General features: G+C 60.1%; 24 non-coding genes across 24 annotated transcripts; all 24 read right to left on the reverse strand.

Annotated features, from left to right (window-relative positions):
• Positions 1-293: 293 nt before the first annotated feature.
• Positions 294-457, reverse strand: LOC147668380 (U1 spliceosomal RNA). The gene has a single exon (XR_015304099.1). It is a non-coding gene; the product is annotated as a U1 spliceosomal RNA (small nuclear RNA).
• Positions 458-1,062: 605 nt separating this feature from the next.
• Positions 1,063-1,226, reverse strand: LOC147668381 (U1 spliceosomal RNA). The gene has a single exon (XR_015304100.1). It is a non-coding gene; the product is annotated as a U1 spliceosomal RNA (small nuclear RNA).
• A 605-nt stretch (positions 1,227-1,831) lies between these two features.
• LOC147668382 (U1 spliceosomal RNA) lies at positions 1,832-1,995 on the reverse strand. The gene has a single exon (XR_015304101.1). It is a non-coding gene; the product is annotated as a U1 spliceosomal RNA (small nuclear RNA).
• A 901-nt stretch (positions 1,996-2,896) lies between these two features.
• LOC147668383 (U1 spliceosomal RNA) lies at positions 2,897-3,060 on the reverse strand. The gene has a single exon (XR_015304102.1). It is a non-coding gene; the product is annotated as a U1 spliceosomal RNA (small nuclear RNA).
• A 605-nt stretch (positions 3,061-3,665) lies between these two features.
• Positions 3,666-3,829, reverse strand: LOC147668384 (U1 spliceosomal RNA). The gene has a single exon (XR_015304073.1). It is a non-coding gene; the product is annotated as a U1 spliceosomal RNA (small nuclear RNA).
• A 605-nt stretch (positions 3,830-4,434) lies between these two features.
• Positions 4,435-4,598, reverse strand: LOC147668385 (U1 spliceosomal RNA). The gene has a single exon (XR_015304103.1). It is a non-coding gene; the product is annotated as a U1 spliceosomal RNA (small nuclear RNA).
• Positions 4,599-5,203: 605 nt separating this feature from the next.
• On the reverse strand, positions 5,204-5,367 carry LOC147668386 (U1 spliceosomal RNA). The gene has a single exon (XR_015304104.1). It is a non-coding gene; the product is annotated as a U1 spliceosomal RNA (small nuclear RNA).
• An 885-nt stretch (positions 5,368-6,252) lies between these two features.
• On the reverse strand, positions 6,253-6,416 carry LOC147668387 (U1 spliceosomal RNA). The gene has a single exon (XR_015304105.1). It is a non-coding gene; the product is annotated as a U1 spliceosomal RNA (small nuclear RNA).
• Positions 6,417-7,021: 605 nt separating this feature from the next.
• On the reverse strand, positions 7,022-7,185 carry LOC147668388 (U1 spliceosomal RNA). The gene has a single exon (XR_015304106.1). It is a non-coding gene; the product is annotated as a U1 spliceosomal RNA (small nuclear RNA).
• Positions 7,186-7,790: 605 nt separating this feature from the next.
• Positions 7,791-7,954, reverse strand: LOC147668389 (U1 spliceosomal RNA). Its single transcript, XR_015304108.1, has one exon. It is a non-coding gene; the product is annotated as a U1 spliceosomal RNA (small nuclear RNA).
• A 901-nt stretch (positions 7,955-8,855) lies between these two features.
• On the reverse strand, positions 8,856-9,019 carry LOC147668390 (U1 spliceosomal RNA). Its single transcript, XR_015304109.1, has one exon. It is a non-coding gene; the product is annotated as a U1 spliceosomal RNA (small nuclear RNA).
• A 605-nt stretch (positions 9,020-9,624) lies between these two features.
• Positions 9,625-9,788, reverse strand: LOC147668391 (U1 spliceosomal RNA). The gene has a single exon (XR_015304110.1). It is a non-coding gene; the product is annotated as a U1 spliceosomal RNA (small nuclear RNA).
• Positions 9,789-10,673: 885 nt separating this feature from the next.
• On the reverse strand, positions 10,674-10,837 carry LOC147668392 (U1 spliceosomal RNA). Its single transcript, XR_015304111.1, has one exon. It is a non-coding gene; the product is annotated as a U1 spliceosomal RNA (small nuclear RNA).
• A 605-nt stretch (positions 10,838-11,442) lies between these two features.
• Positions 11,443-11,606, reverse strand: LOC147668393 (U1 spliceosomal RNA). The gene has a single exon (XR_015304112.1). It is a non-coding gene; the product is annotated as a U1 spliceosomal RNA (small nuclear RNA).
• A 605-nt stretch (positions 11,607-12,211) lies between these two features.
• On the reverse strand, positions 12,212-12,375 carry LOC147668394 (U1 spliceosomal RNA). The gene has a single exon (XR_015304113.1). It is a non-coding gene; the product is annotated as a U1 spliceosomal RNA (small nuclear RNA).
• An 885-nt stretch (positions 12,376-13,260) lies between these two features.
• LOC147668395 (U1 spliceosomal RNA) lies at positions 13,261-13,424 on the reverse strand. The gene has a single exon (XR_015304114.1). It is a non-coding gene; the product is annotated as a U1 spliceosomal RNA (small nuclear RNA).
• A 605-nt stretch (positions 13,425-14,029) lies between these two features.
• Positions 14,030-14,193, reverse strand: LOC147668396 (U1 spliceosomal RNA). The gene has a single exon (XR_015304115.1). It is a non-coding gene; the product is annotated as a U1 spliceosomal RNA (small nuclear RNA).
• Positions 14,194-14,798: 605 nt separating this feature from the next.
• LOC147668397 (U1 spliceosomal RNA) lies at positions 14,799-14,962 on the reverse strand. Its single transcript, XR_015304116.1, has one exon. It is a non-coding gene; the product is annotated as a U1 spliceosomal RNA (small nuclear RNA).
• A 901-nt stretch (positions 14,963-15,863) lies between these two features.
• On the reverse strand, positions 15,864-16,027 carry LOC147668398 (U1 spliceosomal RNA). Its single transcript, XR_015304117.1, has one exon. It is a non-coding gene; the product is annotated as a U1 spliceosomal RNA (small nuclear RNA).
• Positions 16,028-16,633: 606 nt separating this feature from the next.
• LOC147668399 (U1 spliceosomal RNA) lies at positions 16,634-16,797 on the reverse strand. The gene has a single exon (XR_015304119.1). It is a non-coding gene; the product is annotated as a U1 spliceosomal RNA (small nuclear RNA).
• An 886-nt stretch (positions 16,798-17,683) lies between these two features.
• On the reverse strand, positions 17,684-17,847 carry LOC147668400 (U1 spliceosomal RNA). Its single transcript, XR_015304120.1, has one exon. It is a non-coding gene; the product is annotated as a U1 spliceosomal RNA (small nuclear RNA).
• A 603-nt stretch (positions 17,848-18,450) lies between these two features.
• On the reverse strand, positions 18,451-18,613 carry LOC147668401 (U1 spliceosomal RNA). Its single transcript, XR_015304123.1, has one exon. It is a non-coding gene; the product is annotated as a U1 spliceosomal RNA (small nuclear RNA).
• A 605-nt stretch (positions 18,614-19,218) lies between these two features.
• LOC147668402 (U1 spliceosomal RNA) lies at positions 19,219-19,382 on the reverse strand. Its single transcript, XR_015304121.1, has one exon. It is a non-coding gene; the product is annotated as a U1 spliceosomal RNA (small nuclear RNA).
• Positions 19,383-20,265: 883 nt separating this feature from the next.
• On the reverse strand, positions 20,266-20,429 carry LOC147668403 (U1 spliceosomal RNA). Its single transcript, XR_015304122.1, has one exon. It is a non-coding gene; the product is annotated as a U1 spliceosomal RNA (small nuclear RNA).

Raw genomic sequence — 20,429 nt, forward strand, 5'->3', positions numbered from 1 at the left:
CTAGGGTGAGGCAAGTGGCTGGCAGCCAGGCCACTGCCCCAGGGTGGGAGATCGAAAGGAGCAGACATGTCACCTGGCCAGGGCCTACTGCCCTGTCTCTGGATAGGGCCCCAGAGTGGGAGGCTTCAACTATCCCATCATTCCCCAGGCTCAGCACTTTGCATGCGATTCCCTCTTGCCCACGCCCCCTTCCAATCCAGCCGCAGCACCCTGGACAGACCACAGAAGACGACGAAAGGTGCTCCAGACTCCTTTTTATTTTTTCCCTTTTTGTCTTTCTTGAAACCAGAGATCAGGGGAAAGCGCGAACGCAGTCCCCCACTACCAGAAATTATGCAGTCGAGTATCCCGCATTTGGGGACATCGCAGGGGTCAGCACATCCGAAGTGCAATGGATGAGCCTCACCCTGGGAGAACCACCTTCGTGATCATGGTGTCTCCCCTGCCAGGTAAGTATGAGTTGGAAGGGGACAGGGCGAGGGCGGCCCGCTTGGCATCTCCCGGCAGAGCGAGGGTGGCATCCACACAGGGAAGGCCTGAGGCCGGGCCAGGCAGAGCACGGGCCTTGTGGGGCGCAAGGTTGCCCAGCCAAGGCCCCTGTGCCCACTTTGGAAAGCGCGCAGCTACCCACAGCGGCTTCCCACAGGCCTCGGCCGGCCAGCGAAATTTGCATGTCCACGCCCACCAGCAGCGCCAATCAGGGCCCTGCTTTCACAATGCTGCACGCAGCTCACACGTGGGGCAAAGCCAGGGCTACAGCACTTACAGAAGGGGGCTTGCCAGGTCGAAATCGGGCCCAAAAGCAGACCTGTCAGGCCCTCCAAACTGTGCGCAAGCAAAGGCTACGGCAAGCAGACAAGAGGGCTTGCCAGGCCGAAATCGGGCCCAGAAGCACGTTTCTAAGCCCTAACCCAGCATGGCTCAGTCTTGTTAATTTGCATATGTAATTGGCCCTCGCCCACGCCCCCTTCCAGCACCCTGGACGGACGACAAGAAACGTCAAAGGGTGCTCCAGACTCCTTTTTATTTTTTTCCCTTTTTGTCTTTCTTGAAACCAGAGATCAGGGGAAAGCGCGAACGCAGTCCCCCACTACCAGAAATTATGCAGTCGAGTATCCCGCATTTGGGGACATCGCAGGGGTCAGCACATCCGAAGTGCAATGGATGAGCCTCACCCTGGGAGAACCACCTTCGTGATCATGGTGTCTCCCCTGCCAGGTAAGTATGAGTTGGAAGGGGACAGGGCGAGGGCGGCCCGCTTGGCATCTCCCGGCAGAGCGAGGGTGGCATCCACACAGGGAAGGCCTGAGGCCGGGCCAGGCAGAGCACGGGCCTTGTGGGGCGCAAGGTTGCCCAGCCAAGGCCCCTGTGCCCACTTTGGAAAGCGCGCAGCTACCCACAGCGGCTTCCCACAGGCCTCGGCCGGCCAGCGAAATTTGCATGTCCACGCCCACCAGCAGCGCCAATCAGGGCCCTGCTTTCACAATGCTGCACGCAGCTCACACGTGGGGCAAAGCCAGGGCTACAGCACTTACAGAAGGGGGCTTGCCAGGTCGAAATCGGGCCCAAAAGCAGACCTGTCAGGCCCTCCAAACTGTGCGCAAGCAAAGGCTACGGCAAGCAGACAAGAGGGCTTGCCAGGCCGAAATCGGGCCCAGAAGCACGTTTCTAAGCCCTAACCCAGCATGGCTCAGTCTTGTTAATTTGCATATGTAATTGGCCCTCGCCCACGCCCCCTTCCAGCACCCTGGACGGACGACAAGAAACGTCAAAGGGTGCTCCAGACTCCTTTTTATTTTTTTCCCTTTTTGTCTTTCTTGAAACCAGAGATCAGGGGAAAGCGCGAACGCAGTCCCCCACTACCAGAAATTATGCAGTCGAGTATCCCGCATTTGGGGACATCGCAGGGGTCAGCACATCCGAAGTGCAATGGATGAGCCTCACCCTGGGAGAACCACCTTCGTGATCATGGTGTCTCCCCTGCCAGGTAAGTATGAGTTGGAAGGGGACAGGGCGAGGGCGGCCCGCTTGGCATCTCCCGGCAGAGCGAGGGTGGCATCCACACAGGGAAGGCCTGAGGCCGGGCCAGGCAGAGCACGGGCCTTGTGGGGCGCAAGGTTGCCCAGCCAAGGCCCCTGTGCCCACTTTGGAAAGCGCGCAGCTACCCACAGCGGCTTCCCACAGGCCTCGGCCGGCCAGCGAAATTTGCATGTCCACGCCCACCAGCAGCGCCAATCAGGGCCCTGCTTTCACAATGCTGCACGCAGCTCACACGTGGGGCAAAGCCAGGGCTACAGCACTCACAGAAGGGGGCTTGCCAGGTCGATTTTGGGCCCAGAAGCAGAGATTTGGGGCTTTTGATGCTCAAGAGCTGCCACTGAAGCCCACTCTAGGGGAGGCAGTGACCAGTTGCCTGGCTAGGCCCCAGTTGACTGCTTGTGGCTGAAAGCCAGGGACAAACCGTCCAGCAAGCGAGCAGGGGTTCCCGCCCTGAGCCCCTCACGCCTTCCCGAACGCTCCCAAACGCAGCAGAACCCTCGCCGGGCAGAGCCCTCGCCGGGCCACAGCCTGGGGGCCTCAGCCAGAGTCTGGGCCCAGGAAGGCTAGGGTGAGGCAAGTGGCTGGCAGCCAGGCCACTGCCCCAGGGTGGGAGATCGAAAGGAGCAGACATGTCACCTGGCCAGGGCCTACTGCCCTGTCTCTGGATAGGGCCCCAGAGTGGGAGGCTTCAACTATCCCATCATTCCCCAGGCTCAGCACTTTGCATGCGATTCCCTCTTGCCCACGCCCCCTTCCAATCCAGCCGCAGCACCCTGGACAGACCACAGAAGACGACGAAAGGTGCTCCAGACTCCTTTTTATTTTTTCCCTTTTTGTCTTTCTTGAAACCAGAGATCAGGGGAAAGCGCGAACGCAGTCCCCCACTACCAGAAATTATGCAGTCGAGTATCCCGCATTTGGGGACATCGCAGGGGTCAGCACATCCGAAGTGCAATGGATGAGCCTCACCCTGGGAGAACCACCTTCGTGATCATGGTGTCTCCCCTGCCAGGTAAGTATGAGTTGGAAGGGGACAGGGCGAGGGCGGCCCGCTTGGCATCTCCCGGCAGAGCGAGGGTGGCATCCACACAGGGAAGGCCTGAGGCCGGGCCAGGCAGAGCACGGGCCTTGTGGGGCGCAAGGTTGCCCAGCCAAGGCCCCTGTGCCCACTTTGGAAAGCGCGCAGCTACCCACAGCGGCTTCCCACAGGCCTCGGCCGGCCAGCGAAATTTGCATGTCCACGCCCACCAGCAGCGCCAATCAGGGCCCTGCTTTCACAATGCTGCACGCAGCTCACACGTGGGGCAAAGCCAGGGCTACAGCACTTACAGAAGGGGGCTTGCCAGGTCGAAATCGGGCCCAAAAGCAGACCTGTCAGGCCCTCCAAACTGTGCGCAAGCAAAGGCTACGGCAAGCAGACAAGAGGGCTTGCCAGGCCGAAATCGGGCCCAGAAGCACGTTTCTAAGCCCTAACCCAGCATGGCTCAGTCTTGTTAATTTGCATATGTAATTGGCCCTCGCCCACGCCCCCTTCCAGCACCCTGGACGGACGACAAGAAACGTCAAAGGGTGCTCCAGACTCCTTTTTATTTTTTTCCCTTTTTGTCTTTCTTGAAACCAGAGATCAGGGGAAAGCGCGAACGCAGTCCCCCACTACCAGAAATTATGCAGTCGAGTATCCCGCATTTGGGGACATCGCAGGGGTCAGCACATCCGAAGTGCAATAGATGAGCCTCACCCTGGGAGAACCACCTTCGTGATCATGGTGTCTCCCCTGCCAGGTAAGTATGAGTTGGAAGGGGACAGGGCGAGGGCGGCCCGCTTGGCATCTCCCGGCAGAGCGAGGGTGGCATCCACACAGGGAAGGCCTGAGGCCGGGCCAGGCAGAGCACGGGCCTTGTGGGGCGCAAGGTTGCCCAGCCAAGGCCCCTGTGCCCACTTTGGAAAGCGCGCAGCTACCCACAGCGGCTTCCCACAGGCCTCGGCCGGCCAGCGAAATTTGCATGTCCACGCCCACCAGCAGCGCCAATCAGGGCCCTGCTTTCACAATGCTGCACGCAGCTCACACGTGGGGCAAAGCCAGGGCTACAGCACTTACAGAAGGGGGCTTGCCAGGTCGAAATCGGGCCCAAAAGCAGACCTGTCAGGCCCTCCAAACTGTGCGCAAGCAAAGGCTACGGCAAGCAGACAAGAGGGCTTGCCAGGCCGAAATCGGGCCCAGAAGCACGTTTCTAAGCCCTAACCCAGCATGGCTCAGTCTTGTTAATTTGCATATGTAATTGGCCCTCGCCCACGCCCCCTTCCAGCACCCTGGACGGACGACAAGAAACGTCAAAGGGTGCTCCAGACTCCTTTTTATTTTTTTCCCTTTTTGTCTTTCTTGAAACCAGAGATCAGGGGAAAGCGCGAACGCAGTCCCCCACTACCAGAAATTATGCAGTCGAGTATCCCGCATTTGGGGACATCGCAGGGGTCAGCACATCCGAAGTGCAATGGATGAGCCTCACCCTGGGAGAACCACCTTCGTGATCATGGTGTCTCCCCTGCCAGGTAAGTATGAGTTGGAAGGGGACAGGGCGAGGGCGGCCCGCTTGGCATCTCCCGGCAGAGCGAGGGTGGCATCCACACAGGGAAGGCCTGAGGCCGGGCCAGGCAGAGCACGGGCCTTGTGGGGCGCAAGGTTGCCCAGCCAAGGCCCCTGTGCCCACTTTGGAAAGCGCGCAGCTACCCACAGCGGCTTCCCACAGGCCTCGGCCGGCCAGCGAAATTTGCATGTCCACGCCCACCAGCAGCGCCAATCAGGGCCCTGCTTTCACAATGCTGCACGCAGCTCACACGTGGGGCAAAGCCAGGGCTACAGCACTTACAGAAGGGGGCTTGCCAGGTCGAAATCGGGCCCAAAAGCAGACCTGTCAGGCCCTCCAAACTGTGCGCAAGCAAAGGCTACGGCAAGCAGACAAGAGGGCTTGCCAGGCCGAAATCGGGCCCAGAAGCACGTTTCTAAGCCCTAACCCAGCATGGCTCAGTCTTGTTAATTTGCATATGTAATTGGCCCTCGCCCACGCCCCCTTCCAGCACCCTGGACGGACGACAAGAAACGTCAAAGGGTGCTCCAGACTCCTTTTTATTTTTTTCCCTTTTTGTCTTTCTTGAAACCAGAGATCAGGGGAAAGCGCGAACGCAGTCCCCCACTACCAGAAATTATGCAGTCGAGTATCCCGCATTTGGGGACATCGCAGGGGTCAGCACATCCGAAGTGCAATGGATGAGCCTCACCCTGGGAGAACCACCTTCGTGATCATGGTGTCTCCCCTGCCAGGTAAGTATGAGTTGGAAGGGGACAGGGCGAGGGCGGCCCGCTTGGCATCTCCCGGCAGAGCGAGGGTGGCATCCACACAGGGAAGGCCTGAGGCCGGGCCAGGCAGAGCACGGGCCTTGTGGGGCGCAAGGTTGCCCAGCCAAGGCCCCTGTGCCCACTTTGGAAAGCGCGCAGCTACCCACAGCGGCTTCCCACAGGCCTCGGCCGGCCAGCGAAATTTGCATGTCCACGCCCACCAGCAGCGCCAATCAGGGCCCTGCTTTCACAATGCTGCACGCAGCTCACACGTGGGGCAAAGCCAGGGCTACAGCACTCACAGAAGGGGGCTTGCCAGGTCGATTTTGGGCCCAGAAGCAGAGATTTGGGGCTTTTGATGCTCAAGAGCTGCCACTGAAGCCCACTCTAGGGGAGGCAGTGACCAGTTGCCTGGCTAGGCCCCAGTTGACTGCTTGTGGCTGAAAGCCAGGGACAAACCGTCCAGCAAGCGAGCAGGGGTTCCCGCCCTGAGCCCCTCACGCCTTCCCGAACGCTCCCAAACGCAGCAGAACCCTCGCCGGGCCACAGCCTGGGGGCCTCAGCCAGAGTCTGGGCCCAGGAAGGCTAGGGTGAGGCAAGTGGCTGGCAGCCAGGCCACTGCCCCAGGGTGGGAGATCGAAAGGAGCAGACATGTCACCTGGCCAGGGCCTACTGCCCTGTCTCTGGATAGGGCCCCAGAGTGGGAGGCTTCAACTATCCCATCATTCCCCAGGCTCAGCACTTTGCATGCGATTCCCTCTTGCCCACGCCCCCTTCCAATCCAGCCGCAGCACCCTGGACAGACCACAGAAGACGACGAAAGGTGCTCCAGACTCCTTTTTATTTTTTCCCTTTTTGTCTTTCTTGAAACCAGAGATCAGGGGAAAGCGCGAACGCAGTCCCCCACTACCAGAAATTATGCAGTCGAGTATCCCGCATTTGGGGACATCGCAGGGGTCAGCACATCCGAAGTGCAATGGATGAGCCTCACCCTGGGAGAACCACCTTCGTGATCATGGTGTCTCCCCTGCCAGGTAAGTATGAGTTGGAAGGGGACAGGGCGAGGGCGGCCCGCTTGGCATCTCCCGGCAGAGCGAGGGTGGCATCCACACAGGGAAGGCCTGAGGCCGGGCCAGGCAGAGCACGGGCCTTGTGGGGCGCAAGGTTGCCCAGCCAAGGCCCCTGTGCCCACTTTGGAAAGCGCGCAGCTACCCACAGCGGCTTCCCACAGGCCTCGGCCGGCCAGCGAAATTTGCATGTCCACGCCCACCAGCAGCGCCAATCAGGGCCCTGCTTTCACAATGCTGCACGCAGCTCACACGTGGGGCAAAGCCAGGGCTACAGCACTTACAGAAGGGGGCTTGCCAGGTCGAAATCGGGCCCAAAAGCAGACCTGTCAGGCCCTCCAAACTGTGCGCAAGCAAAGGCTACGGCAAGCAGACAAGAGGGCTTGCCAGGCCGAAATCGGGCCCAGAAGCACGTTTCTAAGCCCTAACCCAGCATGGCTCAGTCTTGTTAATTTGCATATGTAATTGGCCCTCGCCCACGCCCCCTTCCAGCACCCTGGACGGACGACAAGAAACGTCAAAGGGTGCTCCAGACTCCTTTTTATTTTTTTCCCTTTTTGTCTTTCTTGAAACCAGAGATCAGGGGAAAGCGCGAACGCAGTCCCCCACTACCAGAAATTATGCAGTCGAGTATCCCGCATTTGGGGACATCGCAGGGGTCAGCACATCCGAAGTGCAATGGATGAGCCTCACCCTGGGAGAACCACCTTCGTGATCATGGTGTCTCCCCTGCCAGGTAAGTATGAGTTGGAAGGGGACAGGGCGAGGGCGGCCCGCTTGGCATCTCCCGGCAGAGCGAGGGTGGCATCCACACAGGGAAGGCCTGAGGCCGGGCCAGGCAGAGCACGGGCCTTGTGGGGCGCAAGGTTGCCCAGCCAAGGCCCCTGTGCCCACTTTGGAAAGCGCGCAGCTACCCACAGCGGCTTCCCACAGGCCTCGGCCGGCCAGCGAAATTTGCATGTCCACGCCCACCAGCAGCGCCAATCAGGGCCCTGCTTTCACAATGCTGCACGCAGCTCACACGTGGGGCAAAGCCAGGGCTACAGCACTTACAGAAGGGGGCTTGCCAGGTCGAAATCGGGCCCAAAAGCAGACCTGTCAGGCCCTCCAAACTGTGCGCAAGCAAAGGCTACGGCAAGCAGACAAGAGGGCTTGCCAGGCCGAAATCGGGCCCAGAAGCACGTTTCTAAGCCCTAACCCAGCATGGCTCAGTCTTGTTAATTTGCATATGTAATTGGCCCTCGCCCACGCCCCCTTCCAGCACCCTGGACGGACGACAAGAAACGTCAAAGGGTGCTCCAGACTCCTTTTTATTTTTTTCCCTTTTTGTCTTTCTTGAAACCAGAGATCAGGGGAAAGCGCGAACGCAGTCCCCCACTACCAGAAATTATGCAGTCGAGTATCCCGCATTTGGGGACATCGCAGGGGTCAGCACATCCGAAGTGCAATGGATGAGCCTCACCCTGGGAGAACCACCTTCGTGATCATGGTGTCTCCCCTGCCAGGTAAGTATGAGTTGGAAGGGGACAGGGCGAGGGCGGCCCGCTTGGCATCTCCCGGCAGAGCGAGGGTGGCATCCACACAGGGAAGGCCTGAGGCCGGGCCAGGCAGAGCACGGGCCTTGTGGGGCGCAAGGTTGCCCAGCCAAGGCCCCTGTGCCCACTTTGGAAAGCGCGCAGCTACCCACAGCGGCTTCCCACAGGCCTCGGCCGGCCAGCGAAATTTGCATGTCCACGCCCACCAGCAGCGCCAATCAGGGCCCTGCTTTCACAATGCTGCACGCAGCTCACACGTGGGGCAAAGCCAGGGCTACAGCACTCACAGAAGGGGGCTTGCCAGGTCGATTTTGGGCCCAGAAGCAGAGATTTGGGGCTTTTGATGCTCAAGAGCTGCCACTGAAGCCCACTCTAGGGGAGGCAGTGACCAGTTGCCTGGCTAGGCCCCAGTTGACTGCTTGTGGCTGAAAGCCAGGGACAAACCGTCCAGCAAGCGAGCAGGGGTTCCCGCCCTGAGCCCCTCACGCCTTCCCGAACGCTCCCAAACGCAGCAGAACCCTCGCCGGGCAGAGCCCTCGCCGGGCCACAGCCTGGGGGCCTCAGCCAGAGTCTGGGCCCAGGAAGGCTAGGGTGAGGCAAGTGGCTGGCAGCCAGGCCACTGCCCCAGGGTGGGAGATCGAAAGGAGCAGACATGTCACCTGGCCAGGGCCTACTGCCCTGTCTCTGGATAGGGCCCCAGAGTGGGAGGCTTCAACTATCCCATCATTCCCCAGGCTCAGCACTTTGCATGCGATTCCCTCTTGCCCACGCCCCCTTCCAATCCAGCCGCAGCACCCTGGACAGACCACAGAAGACGACGAAAGGTGCTCCAGACTCCTTTTTATTTTTTCCCTTTTTGTCTTTCTTGAAACCAGAGATCAGGGGAAAGCGCGAACGCAGTCCCCCACTACCAGAAATTATGCAGTCGAGTATCCCGCATTTGGGGACATCGCAGGGGTCAGCACATCCGAAGTGCAATGGATGAGCCTCACCCTGGGAGAACCACCTTCGTGATCATGGTGTCTCCCCTGCCAGGTAAGTATGAGTTGGAAGGGGACAGGGCGAGGGCGGCCCGCTTGGCATCTCCCGGCAGAGCGAGGGTGGCATCCACACAGGGAAGGCCTGAGGCCGGGCCAGGCAGAGCACGGGCCTTGTGGGGCGCAAGGTTGCCCAGCCAAGGCCCCTGTGCCCACTTTGGAAAGCGCGCAGCTACCCACAGCGGCTTCCCACAGGCCTCGGCCGGCCAGCGAAATTTGCATGTCCACGCCCACCAGCAGCGCCAATCAGGGCCCTGCTTTCACAATGCTGCACGCAGCTCACACGTGGGGCAAAGCCAGGGCTACAGCACTTACAGAAGGGGGCTTGCCAGGTCGAAATCGGGCCCAAAAGCAGACCTGTCAGGCCCTCCAAACTGTGCGCAAGCAAAGGCTACGGCAAGCAGACAAGAGGGCTTGCCAGGCCGAAATCGGGCCCAGAAGCACGTTTCTAAGCCCTAACCCAGCATGGCTCAGTCTTGTTAATTTGCATATGTAATTGGCCCTCGCCCACGCCCCCTTCCAGCACCCTGGACGGACGACAAGAAACGTCAAAGGGTGCTCCAGACTCCTTTTTATTTTTTTCCCTTTTTGTCTTTCTTGAAACCAGAGATCAGGGGAAAGCGCGAACGCAGTCCCCCACTACCAGAAATTATGCAGTCGAGTATCCCGCATTTGGGGACATCGCAGGGGTCAGCACATCCGAAGTGCAATGGATGAGCCTCACCCTGGGAGAACCACCTTCGTGATCATGGTGTCTCCCCTGCCAGGTAAGTATGAGTTGGAAGGGGACAGGGCGAGGGCGGCCCGCTTGGCATCTCCCGGCAGAGCGAGGGTGGCATCCACACAGGGAAGGCCTGAGGCCGGGCCAGGCAGAGCACGGGCCTTGTGGGGCGCAAGGTTGCCCAGCCAAGGCCCCTGTGCCCACTTTGGAAAGCGCGCAGCTACCCACAGCGGCTTCCCACAGGCCTCGGCCGGCCAGCGAAATTTGCATGTCCACGCCCACCAGCAGCGCCAATCAGGGCCCTGCTTTCACAATGCTGCACGCAGCTCACACGTGGGGCAAAGCCAGGGCTACAGCACTCACAGAAGGGGGCTTGCCAGGTCGATTTTGGGCCCAGAAGCAGAGATTTGGGGCTTTTGATGCTCAAGAGCTGCCACTGAAGCCCACTCTAGGGGAGGCAGTGACCAGTTGCCTGGCTAGGCCCCAGTTGACTGCTTGTGGCTGAAAGCCAGGGACAAACCGTCCAGCAAGCGAGCAGGGGTTCCCGCCCTGAGCCCCTCACGCCTTCCCGAACGCTCCCAAACGCAGCAGAACCCTCGCCGGGCCACAGCCTGGGGGCCTCAGCCAGAGTCTGGGCCCAGGAAGGCTAGGGTGAGGCAAGTGGCTGGCAGCCAGGCCACTGCCCCAGGGTGGGAGATCGAAAGGAGCAGACATGTCACCTGGCCAGGGCCTACTGCCCTGTCTCTGGATAGGGCCCCAGAGTGGGAGGCTTCAACTATCCCATCATTCCCCAGGCTCAGCACTTTGCATGCGATTCCCTCTTGCCCACGCCCCCTTCCAATCCAGCCGCAGCACCCTGGACAGACCACAGAAGACGACGAAAGGTGCTCCAGACTCCTTTTTATTTTTTCCCTTTTTGTCTTTCTTGAAACCAGAGATCAGGGGAAAGCGCGAACGCAGTCCCCCACTACCAGAAATTATGCAGTCGAGTATCCCGCATTTGGGGACATCGCAGGGGTCAGCACATCCGAAGTGCAATGGATGAGCCTCACCCTGGGAGAACCACCTTCGTGATCATGGTGTCTCCCCTGCCAGGTAAGTATGAGTTGGAAGGGGACAGGGCGAGGGCGGCCCGCTTGGCATCTCCCGGCAGAGCGAGGGTGGCATCCACACAGGGAAGGCCTGAGGCCGGGCCAGGCAGAGCACGGGCCTTGTGGGGCGCAAGGTTGCCCAGCCAAGGCCCCTGTGCCCACTTTGGAAAGCGCGCAGCTACCCACAGCGGCTTCCCACAGGCCTCGGCCGGCCAGCGAAATTTGCATGTCCACGCCCACCAGCAGCGCCAATCAGGGCCCTGCTTTCACAATGCTGCACGCAGCTCACACGTGGGGCAAAGCCAGGGCTACAGCACTTACAGAAGGGGGCTTGCCAGGTCGAAATCGGGCCCAAAAGCAGACCTGTCAGGCCCTCCAAACTGTGCGCAAGCAAAGGCTACGGCAAGCAGACAAGAGGGCTTGCCAGGCCGAAATCGGGCCCAGAAGCACGTTTCTAAGCCCTAACCCAGCATGGCTCAGTCTTGTTAATTTGCATATGTAATTGGCCCTCGCCCACGCCCCCTTCCAGCACCCTGGACGGACGACAAGAAACGTCAAAGGGTGCTCCAGACTCCTTTTTATTTTTTTCCCTTTTTGTCTTTCTTGAAACCAGAGATCAGGGGAAAGCGCGAACGCAGTCCCCCACTACCAGAAATTATGCAGTCGAGTATCCCGCATTTGGGGACATCGCAGGGGTCAGCACATCCGAAGTGCAATGGATGAGCCTCACCCTGGGAGAACCACCTTCGTGATCATGGTGTCTCCCCTGCCAGGTAAGTATGAGTTGGAAGGGGACAGGGCGAGGGCGGCCCGCTTGGCATCTCCCGGCAGAGCGAGGGTGGCATCCACACAGGGAAGGCCTGAGGCCGGGCCAGGCAGAGCACGGGCCTTGTGGGGCGCAAGGTTGCCCAGCCAAGGCCCCTGTGCCCACTTTGGAAAGCGCGCAGCTACCCACAGCGGCTTCCCACAGGCCTCGGCCGGCCAGCGAAATTTGCATGTCCACGCCCACCAGCAGCGCCAATCAGGGCCCTGCTTTCACAATGCTGCACGCAGCTCACACGTGGGGCAAAGCCAGGGCTACAGCACTTACAGAAGGGGGCTTGCCAGGTCGAAATCGGGCCCAAAAGCAGACCTGTCAGGCCCTCCAAACTGTGCGCAAGCAAAGGCTACGGCAAGCAGACAAGAGGGCTTGCCAGGCCGAAATCGGGCCCAGAAGCACGTTTCTAAGCCCTAACCCAGCATGGCTCAGTCTTGTTAATTTGCATATGTAATTGGCCCTCGCCCACGCCCCCTTCCAGCACCCTGGACGGACGACAAGAAACGTCAAAGGGTGCTCCAGACTCCTTTTTATTTTTTTCCCTTTTTGTCTTTCTTGAAACCAGAGATCAGGGGAAAGCGCGAACGCAGTCCCCCACTACCAGAAATTATGCAGTCGAGTATCCCGCATTTGGGGACATCGCAGGGGTCAGCACATCCGAAGTGCAATGGATGAGCCTCACCCTGGGAGAACCACCTTCGTGATCATGGTGTCTCCCCTGCCAGGTAAGTATGAGTTGGAAGGGGACAGGGCGAGGGCGGCCCGCTTGGCATCTCCCGGCAGAGCGAGGGTGGCATCCACACAGGGAAGGCCTGAGGCCGGGCCAGGCAGAGCACGGGCCTTGTGGGGCGCAAGGTTGCCCAGCCAAGGCCCCTGTGCCCACTTTGGAAAGCGCGCAGCTACCCACAGCGGCTTCCCACAGGCCTCGGCCGGCCAGCGAAATTTGCATGTCCACGCCCACCAGCAGCGCCAATCAGGGCCCTGCTTTCACAATGCTGCACGCAGCTCACACGTGGGGCAAAGCCAGGGCTACAGCACTCACAGAAGGGGGCTTGCCAGGTCGATTTTGGGCCCAGAAGCAGAGATTTGGGGCTTTTGATGCTCAAGAGCTGCCACTGAAGCCCACTCTAGGGGAGGCAGTGACCAGTTGCCTGGCTAGGCCCCAGTTGACTGCTTGTGGCTGAAAGCCAGGGACAAACCGTCCAGCAAGCGAGCAGGGGTTCCCGCCCTGAGCCCCTCACGCCTTCCCGAACGCTCCCAAACGCAGCAGAACCCTCGCCGGGCCACAGCCTGGGGGCCTCAGCCAGAGTCTGGGCCCAGGAAGGCTAGGGTGAGGCAAGTGGCTGGCAGCCAGGCCACTGCCCCAGGGTGGGAGATCGAAAGGAGCAGACATGTCACCTGGCCAGGGCCTACTGCCCTGTCTCTGGATAGGGCCCCAGAGTGGGAGGCTTCAACTATCCCATCATTCCCCAGGCTCAGCACTTTGCATGCGATTCCCTCTTGCCCACGCCCCCTTCCAATCCAGCCGCAGCACCCTGGACAGACCACAGAAGACGACGAAAGGTGCTCCAGACTCCTTTTTATTTTTTCCCTTTTTGTCTTTCTTGAAACCAGAGATCAGGGGAAAGCGCGAACGCAGTCCCCCACTACCAGAAATTATGCAGTCGAGTATCCCGCATTTGGGGACATCGCAGGGGTCAGCACATCCGAAGTGCAATGGATGAGCCTCACCCTGGGAGAACCACCTTCGTGATCATGGTGTCTCCCCTGCCAGGTAAGTATGAGTTGGAAGGGGACAGGGCGAGGGCGGCCCGCTTGGCATCTCCCGGCAGAGCGAGGGTGGCATCCACACAGGGAAGGCCTGAGGCCGGGCCAGGCAGAGCACGGGCCTTGTGGGGCGCAAGGTTGCCCAGCCAAGGCCCCTGTGCCCACTTTGGAAAGCGCGCAGCTACCCACAGCGGCTTCCCACAGGCCTCGGCCGGCCAGCGAAATTTGCATGTCCACGCCCACCAGCAGCGCCAATCAGGGCCCTGCTTTCACAATGCTGCACGCAGCTCACACGTGGGGCAAAGCCAGGGCTACAGCACTTACAGAAGGGGGCTTGCCAGGTCGAAATCGGGCCCAAAAGCAGACCTGTCAGGCCCTCCAAACTGTGCGCAAGCAAAGGCTACGGCAAGCAGACAAGAGGGCTTGCCAGGCCGAAATCGGGCCCAGAAGCACGTTTCTAAGCCCTAACCCAGCATGGCTCAGTCTTGTTAATTTGCATATGTAATTGGCCCTCGCCCACGCCCCCTTCCAGCACCCTGGACGGACGACAAGAAACGTCAAAGGGTGCTCCAGACTCCTTTTTATTTTTTTCCCTTTTTGTCTTTCTTGAAACCAGAGATCAGGGGAAAGCGCGAACGCAGTCCCCCACTACCAGAAATTATGCAGTCGAGTATCCCGCATTTGGGGACATCGCAGGGGTCAGCACATCCGAAGTGCAATGGATGAGCCTCACCCTGGGAGAACCACCTTCGTGATCATGGTGTCTCCCCTGCCAGGTAAGTATGAGTTGGAAGGGGACAGGGCGAGGGCGGCCCGCTTGGCATCTCCCGGCAGAGCGAGGGTGGCATCCACACAGGGAAGGCCTGAGGCCGGGCCAGGCAGAGCACGGGCCTTGTGGGGCGCAAGGTTGCCCAGCCAAGGCCCCTGTGCCCACTTTGGAAAGCGCGCAGCTACCCACAGCGGCTTCCCACAGGCCTCGGCCGGCCAGCGAAATTTGCATGTCCACGCCCACCAGCAGCGCCAATCAGGGCCCTGCTTTCACAATGCTGCACGCAGCTCACACGTGGGGCAAAGCCAGGGCTACAGCACTTACAGAAGGGGGCTTGCCAGGTCGAAATCGGGCCCAAAAGCAGACCTGTCAGGCCCTCCAAACTGTGCGCAAGCAAAGGCTACGGCAAGCAGACAAGAGGGCTTGCCAGGCCGAAATCGGGCCCAGAAGCACGTTTCTAAGCCCTAACCCAGCATGGCTCAGTCTTGTTAATTTGCATATGTAATTGGCCCTCGCCCACGCCCCCTTCCAGCACCCTGGACGGACGACAAGAAACGTCAAAGGGTGCTCCAGACTCCTTTTTATTTTTTTCCCTTTTTGTCTTTCTTGAAACCAGAGATCAGGGGAAAGCGCGAACGCAGTCCCCCACTACCAGAAATTATGCAGTCGAGTATCCCGCATTTGGGGACATCGCAGGGGTCAGCACATCCGAAGTGCAATGGATGAGCCTCACCCTGGGAGAACCACCTTCGTGATCATGGTGTCTCCCCTGCCAGGTAAGTATGAGTTGGAAGGGGACAGGGCGAGGGCGGCCCGCTTGGCATCTCCCGGCAGAGCGAGGGTGGCATCCACACAGGGAAGGCCTGAGGCCGGGCCAGGCAGAGCACGGGCCTTGTGGGGCGCAAGGTTGCCCAGCCAAGGCCCCTGTGCCCACTTTGGAAAGCGCGCAGCTACCCACAGCGGCTTCCCACAGGCCTCGGCCGGCCAGCGAAATTTGCATGTCCACGCCCACCAGCAGCGCCAATCAGGGCCCTGCTTTCACAATGCTGCACGCAGCTCACACGTGGGGCAAAGCCAGGGCTACAGCACTCACAGAAGGGGGCTTGCCAGGTCGATTTTGGGCCCAGAAGCAGAGATTTGGGGCTTTTGATGCTCAAGAGCTGCCACTGAAGCCCACTCTAGGGGAGGCAGTGACCAGTTGCCTGGCTAGGCCCCAGTTGACTGCTTGTGGCTGAAAGCCAGGGACAAACCGTCCAGCAAGCGAGCAGGGGTTCCCGCCCTGAGCCCCTCACGCCTTCCCGAACGCTCCCAAACGCAGCAGAACCCTCGCCGGGCAGAGCCCTCGCCGGGCCACAGCCTGGGGGCCTCAGCCAGAGTCTGGGCCCAGGAAGGCTAGGGTGAGGCAAGTGGCTGGCAGCCAGGCCACTGCCCCAGGGTGGGAGATCGAAAGGAGCAGACATGTCACCTGGCCAGGGCCTACTGCCCTGTCTCTGGATAGGGCCCCAGAGTGGGAGGCTTCAACTATCCCATCATTCCCCAGGCTCAGCACTTTGCATGCGATTCCCTCTTGCCCACGCCCCCTTCCAATCCAGCCGCAGCACCCTGGACAGACCACAGAAGACGACGAAAGGTGCTCCAGACTCCTTTTTATTTTTTCCCTTTTTGTCTTTCTTGAAACCAGAGATCAGGGGAAAGCGCGAACGCAGTCCCCCACTACCAGAAATTATGCAGTCGAGTATCCCGCATTTGGGGACATCGCAGGGGTCAGCACATCCGAAGTGCAATGGATGAGCCTCACCCTGGGAGAACCACCTTCGTGATCATGGTGTCTCCCCTGCCAGGTAAGTATGAGTTGGAAGGGGACAGGGCGGAGGGCGGCCCGCTTGGCATCTCCCGGCAGAGCGAGGGTGGCATCCACACAGGGAAGGCCTGAGGCCGGGCCAGGCAGAGCACGGGCCTTGTGGGGCGCAAGGTTGCCCAGCCAAGGCCCCTGTGCCCACTTTGGAAAGCGCGCAGCTACCCACAGCGGCTTCCCACAGGCCTCGGCCGGCCAGCGAAATTTGCATGTCCACGCCCACCAGCAGCGCCAATCAGGCCCTGCTTTCACAATGCTGCACGCAGCTCACACGTGGGGCAAAGCCAGGGCTACAGCACTTACAGAAGGGGGCTTGCCAGGTCGAAATCGGGCCCAAAAGCAGACCTGTCAGGCCCTCCAAACTGTGCGCAAGCAAAGGCTACGGCAAGCAGACAAGAGGGCTTGCCAGGCCGAAATCGGGCCCAGAAGCACGTTTCTAAGCCCTAACCCAGCATGGCTCAGTCTTGTTAATTTGCATATGTAATTGGCCCTCGCCCACGCCCCCTTCCAGCACCCTGGACGGACGACAAGAAACGTCAAAGGGTGCTCCAGACTCCTTTTTATTTTTTTCCCCTTTTTGTCTTTCTTGAAACCAGAGATCAGGGGAAAGCGCGAACGCAGTCCCCCACTACCAGAAATTATGCAGTCGAGTATCCCGCATTTGGGGACATCGCAGGGGTCAGCACATCCGAAGTGCAATGGATGAGCCTCACCCTGGGAGAACCACCTTCGTGATCATGGTGTCTCCCCTGCCAGGTAAGTATGAGTTGGAGGGGACAGGGCGAGGGCGGCCCGCTTGGCATCTCCCGGCAGAGCGAGGGTGGCATCCACCACAGGGAAGGCCTGAGGCCGGGCCAGGCAGAGCACGGGCCTTGTGGGGCGCAAGGTTGCCCAGCCAAGGCCCCTGTGCCCCACTTTGGAAAGCGCGCAGCTACCCACAGCGGCTTCCCACAGGCCTCGGCCGGCCAGCGAAATTTGCATGTCCACGCCCACCAGCAGCGCCAATCAGGGCCCTGCTTTCACAATGCTGCACGCAGCTCACACGTGGGGCAAAGCCAGGGCTACAGCACTCACAGAAGGGGGCTTGCCAGGTCGATTTTGGGCCCAGAAGCAGAGATTTGGGGCTTTTGATGCTCAAGAGCTGCCACTGAAGCCCACTCTAGGGGAGGCAGTGACCAGTTGCCTGGCTAGGCCCCAGTTGACTGCTTGTGGCTGAAAGCCAGGGACAAACCGTCCAGCAAGCGAGCAGGGGTTCCCGCCCTGAGCCCCTCACGCCTTCCCGAACGCTCCCAAACGCAGCAGAACCCTCGCCGGGCCACAGCCTGGGGGCCTCAGCCAGAGTCTGGGCCCAGGAAGGCTAGGGTGAGGCAAGTGGCTGGCAGCCAGGCCACTGCCCCAGGGTGGGAGATCGAAAGGAGCAGACATGTCACCTGGCCAGGGCCTACTGCCCTGTCTCTGGATAGGGCCCCAGAGTGGGAGGCTTCAACTATCCCATCATTCCCCAGGCTCAGCACTTTGCATGCGATTCCCTCTTGCCCACGCCCCCTTCCAATCCAGCCGCAGCACCCTGGACAGACCACAGAAGACGACGAAAGGTGCTCCAGACTCCTTTTTATTTTTTCCCTTTTTGTCTTTCTTGAAACCAGAGATCAGGGGAAAGCGCGAACGCAGTCCCCCACTACCAGAAATTATGCAGTCGAGTATCCCGCATTTGGGGACATCGCAGGGGTCAGCACATCCGAAGTGCAATGGATGAGCCTCACCCTGGGAGAACCACCTTCGTGATCATGGTGTCTCCCCTGCCAGGTAAGTATGAGTTGGAAGGGGACAGGGCGAGGGCGGCCCGCTTGGCATCTCCCGGCAGAGCGAGGGTGGCATCCACACAGGGAAGGCCTGAGGCCGGGCCAGGCAGAGCACGGGCCTTGTGGGGCGCAAGGTTGCCAGCCAAGGCCCCTGTGCCCACTTTGGAAAGCGCGCAGCTACCCACAGCGGCTTCCCACAGGCCTCGGCCGGCCAGCGAAATTTGCATGTCCACGCCCACCAGCAGCGCCAATCAGGGCCCTGCTTTCACAATGCTGCACGCAGCTCACACGTGGGGCAAAGCCAGGCTACAGCACTTACAGAAGGGGGCTTGCCAGGTCGAAATCGGGCCCAAAAGCAGACCTGTCAGGCCCTCCAAACTGTGCGCAAGCAAAGGCTACGGCAAGCAGACAAGAGGGCTTGCCAGGCCGAAATCGGGCCCAGAAGCACGTTTCTAAGCCCTAACCCAGCATGGCTCAGTCTTGTTAATTTGCATATGTAATTGGCCCTCGCCCACGCCCCCTTCCAGCACCCTGGACGGACGACAAGAAACGTCAAAGGGTGCTCCAGACTCCTTTTTATTTTTTTCCCTTTTTGTCTTTCTTGAAACCAGAGATCAGGGGAAAGCGCGAACGCAGTCCCCCACTACCAGAAATTATGCAGTCGAGTATCCCGCATTGGGGACATCGCAGGGGTCAGCACATCCGAAGTGCAATGGATGAGCCTCACCCTGGGAGAACCACCTTCGTGATCATGGTGTCTCCCCTGCCAGGTAAGTATGAGTTGGAAGGGGACAGGGCGAGGGCGGCCCGCTTGGCATCTCCCGGCAGAGCGAGGGTGGCATCCACACAGGGAAGGCCTGAGGCCGGGCCAGGCAGAGCACGGGCCTTGTGGGGCGCAAGGTTGCCCAGCCAAGGCCCCTGTGCCCACTTTGGAAAGCGCGCAGCTACCCACAGCGGCTTCCCACAGGCCTCGGCCGGCCAGCGAAATTTGCATGTCCACGCCCACCAGCAGCGCCAATCAGGGCCCTGCTTTCACAATGCTGCACGCAGCTCACACGTGGGGCAAAGCCAGGGCTACAGCACTTACAGAAGGGGGCTTGCCAGGTCGAAATCGGGCCCAAAAGCAGACCTGTCAGGCCCTCCAAACTGTGCGCAAGCAAAGGCTACGGCAAGCAGACAAGAGGGCTTGCCAGGCCGAAATCGGGCCCAGAAGCACGTTTCTAAGCCCTAACCCAGCATGGCTCAGTCTGTTAATTTGCATATGTAATTGGCCCTCGCCCACGCCCCCTTCCAGCACCCTGGACGGACGACAAGAAACGTCAAAGGGTGCTCCAGACTCCTTTTTATTTTTTTCCCTTTTTGTCTTTTCTTGAAACCAGAGATCAGGGGAAAGCGCGAACGCAGTCCCCCACTACCAGAAATTATGCAGTCGAGTATCCCGCATTTGGGGACATCGCAGGGGTCAGCACATCCGAAGTGCAATGGATGAGCCTCACCCTGGGAGAACCACCTTCGTGATCATGGTGTCTCCCCTGCCAGGTAAGTATGAGTTGGAAGGGGACAGGGCGAGGGCGGCCCGCTTGGCATCTCCCGGCAGAGCGAGGGTGGCATCCACACAGGGAAGGCTGAGGCCGGGCCAGGCAGAGCACGGGCCTTGTGGGGCGCAAGGTTGCCCAGCCAAGGCCCCTGTGCCCACTTTGGAAAGCGCGCAGCTACCCACAGCGGCTTCCCACAGGCCTCGGCCGGCCAGCGAAATTTGCATGTCCACGCCCACCAGCAGCGCCAATCAGGGCCCTGCTTTCACAATGCTGCACGCAGCTCACACGTGGGGCAAAGCCAGGGCTACAGCACTCACAGAAGGGGGCTTGCCAGGTCGATTTTGGGCCCAGAAGCAGAGATTTGGGGCTTTTGATGCTCAAGAGCTGCCACTGAAGCCCACTCTAGGGGAGGCAGTGACCAGTTGCCTGGCTAGGCCCCAGTTGACTGCTTGTGGCTGAAAGCCAGGGACAAAACCGTCCAGCAAGCGAGCAGGGGTTCCCGCCCTGAGCCCCTCACGCCTTCCCGAACGCTCCCAAACGCAGCAGAACCCTCGCCGGGCCACAGCCTGGGGGCCTCAGCCAGAGTCTGGGCCCAGGAGGCTAGGGTGAGGCAAGTGGCTGGCAGCCAGGCCACTGCCCCAGGGTGGGAGATCGAAAGGAGCAGACATGTCACCTGGCCAGGGCCTACTGCCCTGTCTCTGGATAGGGCCCCAGAGTGGGAGGCTTCAACTATCCCATCATTCCCCAGGCTCAGCACTTTGCATGCGATTCCCTCTTGCCCACGCCCCCTTCCAATCCAGCGCAGCACCCTGGACAGACCACAGAAGACGACGAAAGGTGCTCCAGACTCCTTTTTATTTTTTCCCTTTTTGTCTTTCTTGAAACCAGAGATCAGGGGAAAGCGCGAACGCAGTCCCCCACTACCAGAAATTATGCAGTCGAGTATCCCGCATTTGGGGACATCGCAGGGGTCAGCACATCCGAAGTGCAATGGATGAGCCTCACCCTGGGAGAACCACCTTCGTGATCATGGTGTCTCCCCTGCCAGGTAAGTAT

Source organism: Lissotriton vulgaris, unplaced genomic scaffold (genome assembly GCF_964263255.1).
Source record: "Lissotriton vulgaris unplaced genomic scaffold, aLisVul1.2 SCAFFOLD_11594, whole genome shotgun sequence".
NCBI classification, from domain to species: domain Eukaryota; kingdom Metazoa; phylum Chordata; class Amphibia; order Caudata; family Salamandridae; genus Lissotriton; species Lissotriton vulgaris.